The sequence below is a fragment of the Protomyctophum bolini genome (genome assembly GCF_963924005.1).
Source record: "Protomyctophum bolini genome assembly, chromosome: 8".
Classification (NCBI taxonomy): Eukaryota; Metazoa; Chordata; class Actinopteri; order Myctophiformes; family Myctophidae; genus Protomyctophum; species Protomyctophum bolini.
The window spans coordinates 23,789,683-23,799,939 of NC_137869.1; the positions used below are offsets into that span (position 1 = coordinate 23,789,683).

The 10,257-nt window shown below is 41.7% G+C and overlaps 1 protein-coding gene across 1 annotated transcript in view; it reads left to right on the forward strand.

Annotated features, from left to right (window-relative positions):
- Window positions 1-5,697: 5,697 nt before the first annotated feature.
- Window positions 5,698-10,257, forward strand: part of slc5a5 (solute carrier family 5 member 5) — an 18,310-nt gene continuing 13,750 nt past the window's right edge. Inside the window, exon 1 of the mRNA XM_080770413.1 lies at window positions 5,698-5,770. The gene's annotated coding sequence lies outside the window, so the exon portion shown is untranslated. The remainder of the gene's footprint in view (window positions 5,771-10,257) is intronic.

The window sequence follows — 10,257 nt, forward strand, 5'->3', positions numbered from 1 at the left end:
CATCAATAACGACCATCACCTGGGCACAGTCACAGACACATATACAGCTCCCCTCTCCAGGCCTCTACTGTCTAATTTCTCTCCAAAATCATGTGAATATGATGGAATATGATTACAGCTGACATTTCTTATCACACACTAGCCCCCCCTAAAAAAAAAGGTATATATTTCTTTTTGAAAATGGATTTATTTTTTAAATAAATCGATACATATCGTCGGGATATAATATCGATATATCGCGATATACGATATATCGTTACATGCCTAGAGACTATAGCTATTGGCTATTTGGCTACAGTACAGTATGTTCTATGGCAGTAAATTATAACATTATTTTAATGAAGCTTAAGGCTCTAGGCTAGGGTTTGACAATATGTCACTACAGTGGGTGCGCTCTTATTTAGGAAGCAGAGAACAAGTGGTGGACGTTAATGGCACAATATCTTCACCTCTTTCTCTAACAAGCGGAGTCCCCCAGGGGAGCATACTAGGTGCACTCTTCTTCTTAGTATACAGTACATTAATGATATGCAGTCAGCCTGTGGCTGCAATCTGTATCTTTTAGCTGATGATGCTGCTCTTCTTGTCTCACACCAAGACAAATTGGAGGTAGAAAGAGTGCTGAGTTCAGAGCTGCTCAAGATCAGTTCCTGGCTAGTATAGATAATAGGCTGTCTCTACATCTCGGGGAAAACAAAATCGATTATCTTTGCGTCCAGAGCGAAACTAAAGAAATCACCAGGGTTCAAGGTCGTAGCTGGTAACTTTGAAGTTTCGGCCAAGGAAGCAATCAAGTGCCTTGGATGTATTTTGGACAATAACCTATCCGGAGAGAGTATGGCACTACAGGTCATAAATAAGGTTAACCAAAGAGTGAAATTCCTCGCTAGAACATCCTAATTCTTAAATAGAATGAATGCTGAATGAATTATTAGCAGGGGCTCTGGTCCAATGTCATTTTGATTATGCAAGTTCTTCATGGTACACAGGCACATGTGCAGCTTTGAAAAATAAACTCCAAACCTCACAAAATAAATTAATTAGGGTTATCCTAAAACTCCATCCCAGAACACATCTTCTCCCTACTCATTTTAATAGCCTCAATTGGCTCAGGGTAGACGAAAGACTTTCATTAGTAAAACTGTGCATGGTCCACAGGATACAAAGCAAGGACACTCCCGACATACCTTCATAACAATTTTTCTAAGGTTAGTAACGTTCACAATCATTTCACAAGACGTAGTACCACAGACCTTATACCTGTAGATTCAGACTTCAGCAGCTGTATGGGGAAAAAAATCATTTTTACAGTCGGCAGCGGTAAGGTGGAATGAGATGCCCAAAAAGCTTAGAACTACCAGTTCCATTATCACTTTTAAGTCCTCCCTGTCCTCCTGTGTGACAGACTCAAAACGTTTAGCTGCTGTGTCAATCCACTCTGGTTTGTACCAGAGACCTGCCCATATGCTAAATGGTGCATTTATATAGCGCTTTTATCCAAGGTGCTTTACAGAGATTGTCCATTACATTCACCCATTCACTCACACATTCACACACCGATGCCGGGGGAAACCATGCAAGGCACAAACCTGCACATTGGTTTGTGTACAAACCATTGATTTATTTATTTATTAACAGTTTGCAGAATTACAGTACATTCCAAGCACAAACTCAATACAAAGACTGTTAACTGTGAGTGGACGACCCAATTAAGCATTACACTTGTTTACAAGAGGGTCCACCATGTTCAATTTATCAAAACATTTAGAGATGTACAAATAGACACTTCTATAGTTACAGAACAGAACAGGAATTCATCATAAAGGAAGCAAAAAGGGAAAATAAACATATACAGTGAGGGGGAAAAGGGGGGTGGGGGGGAAATCAGATTTTACGGGGGCCAGTTTCGAATTGCAGCCGTCCGTAGGTGCCCTTTGAGAGCGGTTTTGAAGGAGTCAAGGGGTTCACATGTCTTAATGACTGTTGGTAGGGCGTTCCACATTTTGGTGGCATAGGAGCGAAAATAATTTAGTCCCTTGTTTGTGCCGAATCTGGGTTGTACAGATAATCTTAATATTATATTAAACTGGGTGTTTGATTATTAAGATTGAAGGTCAATAATTATTCCATAAAGTGGGTGTTTTTAAAGGACCTATAACATAAAATTTAACTTTTTCAAATTATTTTGTGTTTTTGGGGCTCCCATTATGTGTTTTCTATCCCCACAAGTAACCAATTTTGAACAATCAGTCTTTCATATCATATGGGTGTTTTAATGGAAATTGCTCTCAGGAACAGCTCAACTGATTTTGTCATCAATGTCACCCTACTTATATAATTCCTCCTCTTCTTCAGTCTTCAGTTCCACATTTGCATTTCCACTTTGTTTACAATATCCACCATTGTTGATTTTCCAAGCTGACATGGAATGGAAACAAGCCTGGTTTTATCTAGCATCAGTATTATAATGACTCAAATATTAAATAATCTGCATATCAGCACCTCAGGACATTGTGGTACTGCAGCTAAAACTGCTTTCAAAGTCCAGAAAGAAATGACAAGGCCTGGTTATATCAGAGTGGTGATTGAGGCTCAAACCATTAGAAATAACTTTGAGGAACATAGACAATATGATATTACAAAAGCAGTTTTAAAATGCATGTTATTTGCGCTTTAAGTGAAACGGGTTGACGAAGTTGTGTTTTAATGCCAGTATGTGTAAAGTGCTTATTTTTCACAGTATTTATTCCAGGCTAAATACTGCAGATCACGTCAGATTTGTTGATATAATGTTCATTGGCTGTAGATGTTTCATGTCCGCAATGTCAGATGACAAAACCAGTGTTGGCTGTCCCTCATTAGTCCAACGCCTAGATGATGAGGATGGCGTAGCGACACAGAGTTCATCTTCCTTGGTTCAGTCATTGATGCCCATTGAGGCCTGGACAGCGCCGCAGGCGTTGCCAGGCAACCTGTAGATAACTTTCCCTGCACTGAACTTTCGGCAGAGAAAGAACACTCCCTGACTCAGTGAGCAGCTATCTCACTCGGCCAAGGTCATATACATGTAGGCTCAAACCATAATAGACCCTTCATTATTGCACGTTTGTGGCTGGTGGCAGACAACATGGAGACTGAATAAGGAGTCAACAAGATATTAAATGGGACAGATGAAAACATATTATAGCCCTAAACATGAATGACATGACATTTAGGAACAATGCTGTATAAACAGGCAGTAGGCTAAGAGTAAAATGATGAATAAGGTGACAATATTAATGATCCGGCCTGGCTCGTAGTAGAATATGGGACATTGACCACTGGACATTAGTTTGTAAACAGATAAGACCCATTTTATCTATCAATGATATTGTGTGGATGTAAAAGAAGAATCATTTGAAGACGACAACATGTAATCTGAACCAGTTGTAAATAATTTGGGTACTTTTTGTAATGTGTCACTTTTTGTTGTCAACATTTTCATGTTTAGTATAGCCATGATGGGGTCAAGGGGGGTATGCGACAGTTATGAATATATGGATTGTATCTTTATTATGATACCTTTCGTAGATGTATCGTAAGGGGGGGATTGTGGTCTCGTGACAATCCATATCTTTGAATATTCAATAATAATTAGGCTATGTAATTTCTGTCACTGATGTTTATTCGACTACTAGGAGATTTTGTGAGGAGACTGTCATCACCTTAGAGGCTACCCTGCAGGTGTTGAGACACAACATTAGTATTCTATTTGAGATGCCTCTGAGATACCACTTGTTTACCAAATGCTGTATGTAAAGTCTCTAACTCCACCCTATTATTCACCTCTAGCTGTTTGACACACTCCACAATACATACAATGAATTGATTGATTGATTGTTTTGCTCAGAGCACTGCAGTCTTAGGTCACATTCAGGTCACATTCTCACCAGAGAGCTTTGCTGCGATTAAAACGCATCCTGCTGCGCATTGTCAGAAAGTGCGCTTCGTTTGGCAGGTGTGAAGGCTCATTCGAATCCTAATGCGCAGCAAATAACCGCATTTTACTCCGAGCAAAAACGGGGGTTTCGCTTCGCTTCCAATCGCACTTGATTACGATTCGGTGCAGGTGTGAATGCAATCCGCAGTAAATAAAGGAAATGAAGCAAACAATGTGGCGGGTGAGGAGCTAGTGAACACAGTTGGAGACGGAGAAGGCATATTTTACGCAGCGCAAAGATGTCCCGTTACCGTGGATAGACGTGGTCGAATGAGGAGAGTGGAGACTGAAGCCCTGATCGAAATGAGGACGAGTACATTAATCAATTGCTTAAGAAAACACAAACACTGCAGTGCAGTGTAATAGTATTATAGCCTACAGAATATTCTGTCTGTCTGTGCGTGCCGTAAACATGGAGTGCTGTCACTGTGTGGGGACTAGTGGGGGGTAGGAACTTTCATCTCGATAAACTTGTAAACATTTTGCGCTGCTGTCTGTGTTATATCAGTGCGGCTCAGCGCTGTGCCTCCATGCCTTTTAATACTCTATGCTCCATGCCCAAAAGAACAGTGCGTGGCTGCGTGCTTATAGTGAGAGAGCGAGAGAGGGGGGGGGGGGGGGGCAGTCCCAGACGGCACGACACATAATGCACGTTATGAGTATAATTTTATCACCATAGATTTATCATTTCACTGTGTAGGCTAGTTTATGAATGGAACACATTGATAAAGGTCCCCCCTGCTGCGTTTCCAATTGCTGCGGATCATGACAGTGTGAAGGCAAACAGCAGCAAATGAAATATGCAAGAATCCCATTTCTCTGCCCATACGCATCCGAGTCTACCGAAGTATAGGTGAGAATGTGACCTTACATACACAGGACATAAACAAAGAGCGGTCGTGTTACCGTGTACGGTAACACGACCACTCAGGATTTTGGCTTGTAACTGCAATGTTGAACCAGTCCTTATAGCAGGCTGGCCATTGAGGTGGTCAGTTTTGCTGTGCTCCCGTGGGCTGACCAGGGCCTGCGGGAAGCTATGCTATTTTGCCATTCTGGACTCTGTCTTTGATTGAATAAATGGTCCATCACACTCTGAGGAAATCTCTCCTGCGTTTCTTCATCTGATGCTTTGATGACATGGTTTTTCACTACTCTACAGTTTGTTTGTTGGGTTAGTCAGTGTAGGAAAATACACGACACTAAGCAACATGTAGTCGAGTAAAGGTGATACTTTGATCCGAGTACTACAGACGAAAAACTGTTTAAGTCCACACTAATTATCCATAATGTATAAATGATGGATAAGGGGTCAGGACAACGAGGCCTTTTCGAGATTTCAACCTTACTACTACTTTTTACTACTAGGATATGCAACTATCATGACCAATGGCATTGCACATCAATGATGATGTTTAGGTGAAAAAAAATGAATTCATTAAAATATGTTGTATTTTGTGTTACAGGGTTAAACTGTTTTTCGTCTGTAGTACTGAGGGGGTACTGAAGCCAAACAAGTTTGAGAACCACTGTACTATAATAGTGTGGTCCCTCTTAGCTCCGTCTCTCTCTCTCCTGTTGCTCCTCCCTGCTCCTTCAGCAGCTCCTTTAAGAGGTGAGGCAGGCGCGCCAGGGAGCTTTCTGTTCAGTTCAGTTCTGTTCTGTTCTGTTCTGTTCAGTTCTGTTCTGTTCTGTTCTGTTCTGTTCTGTTCTGTTCTGTTCTGTTCTGCAGCCAGTGGACCCAGAGCAGCAGCAGTGAGAGCTGCAGTGGATGGGGAGCAGGTGATCAAGGTGAGTGTGTACCTGTGTATATATAGTCTCGACCCGGACCAGTTTGATGGAGTGTTTCCAATTATCAATATCATTACGTTTACTTCTACTCCACTACATCTCAGAAGCAAATATTGTACTTATTGGAGAACTAATCAGTTTTAGCGATCGCTTGCGCCTCATTATAGGCATTATTTTTCTCCAAAACAGTTAAAATAGATTTGTTATGTACACATATAATTCAAAATCAAGTGAAGAATCGAGTGAAGAGATGGGTCTTGAGCTGTGCTTTAAAGCTATCTACAGAGGATGCCTGTTTTCTAGGTATAAATGGGAGTTTATTCCATGCCGGCTGTAGAAGCAGAACGCTGCTTCACCCTGTTTTTGAGCGGTGCCTAACCGCTCCAATGGCTGGCCGCGTGTGTGTGTCTGTCTGTCTGTCAGCCAGCCAGCGGTTGTTGAGCATCTTGCACCGCTCAGTTCATATGGGTGTGATTTTTGCCAGCTCCTTGAAAATCGTCTGGACAACATTTAAACAGCGACCGTAGTGGACACTTTTTCATGATTGGGATCAATGGGAGACTTACTGAACGCCACAACGTGAAGCCGTATTGGCTGCATACTCTAAACGCCACAACATGAAGCCGTATTGGCTGCATACTCTGAATGCCACAACGTGAAGCTGTGAACTGAGGCAGAGGCTGCCGCAGCAGCGGCACACAAACTGATTATAAATGTTCATTAACGAGAGCTTGCTGCAGCTGGCAATTATGACTGAGTCATTCTTGTTTATACCGTATGCCATTGCAGGCACTTCTATAAGGTCACCACTAGAAGACCCGAGGGGGCGGTTTGGAACATATCTAGGCAGGCAGTCATATAGGTAAGAAGGAAGGTGCAAGACCATTGCGCTTTATAAACAAGTAAAATAATTTTTAAAACAATCCTAAAAGCAACCCTGTAGTGAAGCTAAAACAGGAGTTAAATGTTATCTCATTTTAGTTTTAGTTAAAACTCTGGCTGCCGCATTTTGAACAAGTTGTAATCTGTCAGTTGTTTAACTTGTTTTCTTTGGCACGCTAGAAAAAAAGTTGCATTAATCAAGCTGAGAGAAAACAAAGGTGTGTATCAATGTTTTTGCATCGTCATGCAATATTTCTAAGATGAAAGAAGGCAATCTTGGTAACATGATTAATGTGTGTATTAAAATTCATTTCAGAATCAATAATAATATCCCCTATTTGTATTTGTGTTGTAGTTACTGAGTTACAGTCTGCTTTATTATTGATTCTCTCTGCTCACCAAATATGATAACTACTGTCATAAACACAATTACAAGTGCTTGTCAGGATGGGGGAATCCCCAGTCAAATTATGATTATTTTGGGGGGTCGCGGCCTAAAATGGTCAACCAGTGCACTGTAGCACTCTTACCAGCACAGGCAAGAGTATAGTGACAGTGAGACTTTAGAGAGAGAGCGAGAGAGAGAGAGAGAGAGAGAGAGATCCAGTCTCCACCGAAACGTTCTTGTTTAACATTGGTAAAACAACACTTACACACTTGGGTGCACACTGCAACCGACACACAGTGGTTTATACATGGAACTTGTGAAATGGGACAATTTGCAGAATGAGTACTATTACTTTTTGTACTTTAAAGGTATATTCAGTGATTTCGCTTAATATCACTTCTTTTTTTGTTTTGTTGTGATAATCCTCTCTACTATAGAGTGTACTGACCATATAAGGAGTTCCTCCCTTCCCCCAGTTAACCCCTGGGGTCAACAAACCATATGTTTAGTTTTTGGCTAGGTGGCCAAGTCCATCCAATCAGGATGCGAGGGGCCTTCTGCAGTGGCGTGCACAGACATTTAGAGGGGCAGGTGCTCACGTGAAAAAAGGGCACCTTGTGGAACCGGCCGGTTGCCTTAATAGTGTGAGATTTATAGATTTTGGGGCATAAATAATAAATTAGAAGCTTTTTTTTAATCAAGAATTGATCAATGTCACCATGGTCCACAAACTGTACACTGTACAAAAATAAATGTAAGGGAAAATTTGACAGAAAAAGACTCGCTCACCATATAGAAAATAGAAGTAAAACTCCTTGGACTGAGACTTAAGAAAATATTGTTATTTTATCATGCTCATAAAGTGCTCTGTGCTCAAAGTGCAATTAAAAAGCAAACGTTTCGGTCCTAAGACCTTTGTCAGTGCTATGATAGCACTGATTAAAAAGCAAACATTTCGGTCCAAAGACCTTCGTCAGTGCTATGATAGCACTGATTAAAAAGCAAACATTTCGGTCCAAAGACCTTCGTCAGTGCTATGATAGCACTGATTAAATAGCAAACGTTTCGGTCCTAAGACCTTCATCAGTGCTATGATAGCACTGATTAAAAAGCAAACATTTCGGTCCTAAGACCTTCGTCAGTGCTATGATAGCACTGATTAAATAGCAAACGTTTCGGTCCTAAGACCTTCATCAGTGCTATGATAGCACTGATGAAGGTCTTAGGACCGAAACGTTTGCTTTTTAATTGCACTTTAAGCACAGAGCACTTTATGAGCATGATAAAAAATAATAAAAAATATTTTCTTAAGTCTCAGTCCAAGGAGTTTTACTTATGTTTTCTATACAGTGAGCGAGTCTTTTTCTGTCAAAGTTTCCCTTGTGTTTTTGAGACCACCGCTAAAGGCGCAACAGTTTTCTCATGTGCCATTTTTTTCAAAAGGGCACATTGCTGTCCAGAGGGCAAGGGCAGATAGACACCCCCTAGTGTCTATCTGTGCACGCCACTGGCCTTCTGCCAATCATGGTCGAGCAGAGGCAGGCCTTGGTGTGCGTGCTGTTGGCCTGTTGTGTCGAATGCTCCTGTGATGCGTGCGTGAGTGCGTGAGTGAGTGAGTGCGTGCGTGACCCCAGGCCATGGTACTGTAGATGTCTGACATACTGTGACATACTGTAGGATATTGTGTGTGTGTGTGTGTGTGTGTGTGTGTGTGTGTGTGTGTGTGTGTGTGTGTGTGTGCGCGCGTGTGCATGTTTACTGTTGAGTGACTGAACCAATGGTGCACATTAAAGGAGTAGTTCTCTCAAACAACAACTTATTTATTTTCTATCAATTACACACCCCATGAAGCCTGGAATACATGGAGATCATTTATGTTTTTGTCGCCAATAATTGAGTCTCATACTGACCAGCCACCCGGTCATGAAATTATTGGCTCAGCAATGCGGGGGGGAAATAATAATAAAATAAAATCTAGAACATATAAAGTCGTTTTTTTTTCTTATTTTTGCTAAATCCTTTTAAGCAAATCCTCTGGGGACCAGCCAAAGTTATTTGGGGTTCCCCAGTCGGGAGTCAAACCCGACCCCTTAGTTTGGGAACCAGTAGCCTCGGAAACCCAGACGTTTTTATTTCCAGGGAGGAAAAAAAAAGTCTGGGGCCGAGTCCACTTAAATTCGGCATACAGCAGCGCAAACGTCGATCACTCTCTACTGAGTTCTGATTGTCTGCACCTTTGTTAAATTGACGTACACACGTACACACGTGTACACACACACTCCTCTCTCTATGTCGCTCTAATTAATTAGTCTCATGTCGCGCAGCTGCATCTAGATTCTCCCGGTGGATCCTGCCTATGCCATAGAAAGCATAGGTGGACCCCAGGCTAGGGAACTTCCAGGAAATAAAACGTCTGGGTTTCCGAGGCTAGGGAACCAGTGACCTTGGTCACCTAGGTCAGACAATCAGACAAATCTGCCTTTGCAACAAAACAATAAAAGAAGCTAGGTCATACGTGCCCTAGCTGGAGCCGCTATAGTCCAGGTTTTTTATACTTTTTACCTCACTGTGATTATATCAATAATTTTCCTGCATTGTCATTGCCCATTTGAACACATGCATGCATAATGTTCTAACTGACTTTGATCAGATTGGTTTCTCATTAAACTAGAAAGGAATGAGTACACAACTACAGTCAAACATAAACGATAAGACAAACTCTGGCTCCAGAAATCACATTTCGTTTTGTGTCCCTCAGGTGTAGGCTACTTTTTATTTTATTTCACTGGAAAAGCAAACAGACAATATCAAACGGACTCGTTTCGGCTCAGTGCCTTCTTCTGCGTAAAGCACTACGCTGAGGAAGGTACTGAGTGACCAAATGACATAAAAGGACTACTTGAGGCCCTTGAGGGACGTTGAGTGCTGGCATCGGTCTCTTACACTGTACTTAGTATCTCATTAAAACGTATGTTTATTTAATTTTATATATTATTTATCCCACGATTTTGTAACCCATTTTTCACCCCTGTGTCAATCATCTAATGTGATCCTGGGCTCTACACACACACACACACACCTCCACCAACCTAGTCCCCATATATGGGGGACATGGGGAGAGCAACGGACTTGAACTCATGCTTCCTTCATGCCTGAGTGTCCAAGTTGCTCCTTTACACCTGACAGGGGGGAGTTTCCCTGGTTGGACGTAGCGCGT